This window comes from Octopus bimaculoides, chromosome 14 (assembly GCF_001194135.2).
Source record: "Octopus bimaculoides isolate UCB-OBI-ISO-001 chromosome 14, ASM119413v2, whole genome shotgun sequence".
NCBI lineage: Eukaryota > Metazoa > Mollusca > Cephalopoda > Octopoda > Octopodidae > Octopus > Octopus bimaculoides.
This window is the reverse complement of record NC_068994.1, coordinates 5,630,541-5,635,926: the sequence shown is the minus strand read 5'-3', so window position 1 is coordinate 5,635,926 and position 5,386 is coordinate 5,630,541.

The window sequence follows — 5,386 nt, the reverse complement described above, 5'->3', positions numbered from 1 at the left end:
ATATGTGTGTGTGTGTGTGTGTGTGTGTGTGTGTGTGTGTGTGTGTATTTGTGTGTCTGTGTTTGTCTCCCCACCATCGCATGACCACTGATGTTACATGCATTCATCTATTTACCTACATTGAGACTCACAGATACCCTCAAACGTCTGCGTGTGTATGTGTGCGTGAGCGTGTGCATATGTGTGTGAACCTTTGTGTGTATAAATAAGTATGGATGTATGTGTATATGCACACATAGGTCTACACACTTTTATCCCCATATGCACAAATATCCAAAGCAAACATATATGCATTTATATATATATATATATGCAGAGAGAGAGAGAGAGAGAGAGAGAGAGAGAGAGAGAGAGGAGAGAGAGGGAGAGAGAGAGAGAGGTAGAGAGAGAGAGATTCGTACGTATACATATATATTAAATGGAACATGTGTCTATATATATATATATATATAAACATACACATACACACAAACATATATATGGTACATACTTACATACCTACTTATATATACACGCACACGCACATATATACATACATATATATATACATATACGTACAGACACTCACACACATACACACTCACACCATACACGCACACATACATATATATATATATATATATATATATATATATATATATATTTCTGAATATATCTCCATACATACATGCATTCATACATATATATATATGACTATTACTCAACAGGGATTTTTGAAAACGGAGGCTGTCAATTGCTAGGATTATTCTAGATACTTGCAGAAAATTCCTCGCCTATTTTCACTCAAAACCAGTTTTTACTTTCACTTTGATGTCATCTATGCCACACCCATCTTAGCTTTAATTTCTCACCTTAATTCCATCTCCCTCAATCTCTTCTGTGCAGTTTAGGCGTTTTGGTTTGTAGTGTTGCTGACGCTGTTGCTGTTGTTTTTGTTGTTGTTGTTTTGTAACCCTTGGTCTGCCCCGATCAAGACAGTACCATTCATGCCCACCCTGTATTTATTTCATTCTTAAGACTGCAGCGAAATTATATTGTATTCGTCCTGGGTTTTTCTGTTTTTCTGGAAAATGACGAATGTGGTTTGAAAGGAATCTTTGCGCTATTTCTAACATCTCGCGCATCGTATTTATTTTCATTGTCTTTTGTTTTCTGTTACAGCAACAAATGGAATTCTGTATGTGGCTGTCTACAAGCAACAAGTGTCAAGCATTTCCCTTAATCATACTTTAACCATTATAAAAAATGGAAACATTGATTCACGTATTCCTAGATAGCCTTACAGATGCAAAATGGTCACCACAGCACCACGACCACCACGACCACCACGACCACCACGACGACCACCACCACTACTACTACTACTACTACTACTACTACTACTACTACTACTACTACTACTACTACTACTACTACGTAACCAGAACAATAAATAAGCAATAAGGACAATACCTAGATATTTTGAAGAACAAGGGGAGATTTTTAGAGAGCAGATTTTATAGGATTAAATTCTAAGATATAATTGCATCTGAATATCTAAATATACAGAATCAGTTACCAGGAATTGGGAAGATTGGGTGTCCTCCTCGACTGTTCCGCATCTTTGAGTTTTTCCATTTGTACATGAACGCCACCGTACAATTCAACGGAAACACCTCCGAAACATTTGATGTTCGACGTGGGGTAAAACAGGGACGCGTGCTTGCTCCTTTCCTTTTCAACATCTACTTCGCTGTCATGCTGCAGTATGTATTTGATACGTTTCTTCTGGAGACAGACGCTGAGTACCGCTCTGATGGAAGGAAAAGATCACATTCGTCAGACATCAGAGGACAGATGGAGAGGCAGGAAGACCGAACCACGAACAAACGACCAACCGACCAACCACATTCGCGAACGTTGCAGCCGTGACTGTCACTCATGCATTGGATATCACTTACAAGCGATGCTGCAACACCAATCCAATCTAAGGCGCAGATCCATAATCTGTCGAGACTAACGGATACTCACCATGCACCCGGAATTAATAACAAATAAGGTAAAAACACAATTACGAGTGTTTAAATCTAAACTAATAGCGTTATTAAAGTGTTTTTATTTTCATTTTTTCTCTGTCACTTAATAAGAAGGATTATCAATAATGTGAACGCTATTCTGATGCCATTATAATTATACCAATGATTTTGCTAAGAGTGTGCTATACTGAAATACAATGATTACTCGTGGCAATAATTAATAATTGTATAATTGATAATAAGAATAATTAATAAATGTTAGGGAACAATTATCTGGACAAGAGTGGCGAAAGCGTCAAGGGGCAGTTATCCAGCGGCAGTTGTCCAGCGAGCAGCTGTTCTCTTACCTAAGAAAATTGACCAAGAAGTATCTGTTCTCGAAAGGAAAGAAGAAAGAGGTGAACATCGTATAGTGTTCCTTGGCAATAGATAGTGTAATTTTGCTTTTAATCAAATCTTTGTTAGTATAATTTTTCTGAAAGAATTCTATTACATCTACTTTTCTTTTTAATGAATTTGACGTCCAAAACCGTAAAGCAACAGAATACTATCTCGATCTGAGAAATGGAAGTTGGTGATTGAGTCATAAACTTTTGAAACCTTTTCACTATTCTGGCTCTATAGGCCTCACCAAATAAATTTTTAAATACAAATGTAACATACTGATTTGTGACATTTCCAGTAAAATCCTGGCCCGTCTTATCCAGAACAGATTGATTACTCAGCCATCAGAAAACATTTACCATGAATGAATCTTTATGTGACTTTAGGTCAGGCAGAGAAGCGACCGATTTGGCATAATCTAAGAGACCATCTATAGAAAAGATACGGAAGAGAATTCAGAAATTGTTCAGTGTTTTACGAGCCTGATGGAAACATTCAATATCTGAAGGGAGTCTATGGAGAGTCCTACAAAATTCAAGGTACTTGATAACATACTAAATGTTATTATTTCTTTTCATGAATTGAAGTAATGTCAGGTGAGTAATGAACTGAATGTTTCGATGTGAGTAATAATACAAAACCCTACAGGTTTTGCTCTTTATTTCTCAGTTATGTTTGATAATGAAAGAGATTTGAATTTCGTACCAGTAGGGAATTGTTCAATCACAATAGATTCAAGACAATAACACTGAATAGGGCAACATTTAATGCTGATGTGCTTTTTAATGTTGATACAGCACTTGTGAAACATCTTTCATAGAACCTCAATAAATTGTTAAACGCCTAACGTTTGCAGTTAAAGTCTATGGTCCTACCATATGACAACAGAAGTGATTCACGAACTTAAGCCAACCTTTAAATAAAGAATAAGAGTAAAACCCTCCCATCATGTTTATATTCTTCCACAAAATTACATCAGGCAACAAGTAACCATGATTAAAAATACATAAAATCTTATCCATGTTCCGATTTTAGAATTAATACAATAAAAAATAATACAAATGTTGTGTAGGATGACGAGATTATAAATAGTTTATTCAAAACAAGTGAATAGCTTGGTAATTCTCATTATCGTTTGGAAGAAACGAAGTCTTACTTAGAAGTTAAAACCTGATGCAAATCGAACTGTAATTCTCTCTAATTAGAAATGATTTCTTTGTTATCCTTTTTCTATTTATTTATTTCATGGACATGACACCTGAACTCAATATAAGTCTCTTATATAATAATCAGTTACTAGATCATGCGTGCAAAGTACTTATATTTATGCTTTGGAAGTCGATAATTTCAACAAAGACGGCATTTCCGCCAGTGAAGTTTTGAAAACGTGGTGTTGATTTAGATGAAGGAGTAATTTGGTTTCATATTCAAGCAACCAGCTTGAGACCTCGTTACCGTTACAAACAGAAACAGAAATCGATTTTGTCAAATTCGAATATATACACAACTGGATTGCAAATAGTGGAGAATAGTTTATTACAATGCATTAAAAGAGTTTGTGTTCAATGTTAAACATGATAGGAGAAAACAGAGGAGAGCGGCGTAAACGTGAATCTAGTTTGTCATCAGTTTTTTTTTTTTTGCAGTTTTACAATGATTTGGGAGTTTTGTGTAAATCTCGAGCTGGTTTGAAATCTGTCGGATGTATCTGGTGATGACATATCCGACAGGTGGATCAATACAGACAGATATCACCCTAAAGCAGTAGAGTCTGTACCACCCTAAAGCAATGGCGTCTCACCACCAGCCCCCTCAATCAGATACTTGCCCTCGGGTTTCAAAATTTCTATAAGAAAATGTAAAATGGCAGTAATTGATATTCACAATAAATTTACGTTAGTGATGAGTTCTCCTAACTTCAATTCATAAATACCTGACTATATATACACATAAATACATACATACATACATACATACATACATACATGCATGCATGCATACATGCATACATACATACATACATACATACATACATGCATACATACATACATACATACATACATACATACATACATACATACATACATACATGCATACATACATACATACATACATACATACATACATGCATACATACATACATACATACATGCATGCATACATACATACATACATACATACATACATGCATACATACATACATACATACATACATACATGCATGCATACATGCATACATACATACATACATACATACATACATGCATACATACATACATACATACATACATGCATACATGCATGCATACATACATACATACATACATACATACATACATACATACATGCATGCATACATACATACATACATACATACATACATGCATACATACATACATACATACATACATACATGCATGCATACATACATACATACATACATACATACATACATACATACATACATACACACACACACATGTACATACGAAATGCATTCTGGAAATTTTGAGATGTTTCCAGGAGATACATTTTTTTAATTGCCGCATTGTCCTGGTACAAGTGTTGTGGAATTTTTGCAACGAAATCTCTTCCCGAGTCACCCTCGAAACAGCAATAAAGTCCAAGGTGCCACGCAGTGGGACTGAACCCGGAACCATATAGTTGGGACAATAATCTAGGACGTCCATAACTACCTCACCTAACAAAAAGTCTCAATTGCGCGCGCGCGCACGCGTGTGTTTGTCTAAAACTTGCGTTGTGTAAGCTGTAAGCTTGTATATCCCGTTGCGTTCTGCATTGCTGAAAAACGGATAAATGAAATACTTACACAACAGAATAAAATATTGCCATTTATAAAATCTTCGGCAGACGCGTTCCAGCATGGTCGCAGTTAATGACAAAGTGACAGCACATGTATGCATGTATGTATGTATCTTCACATGAATATAGTTTTATATGTATGTAATTAACTAACCCCCCCCCCC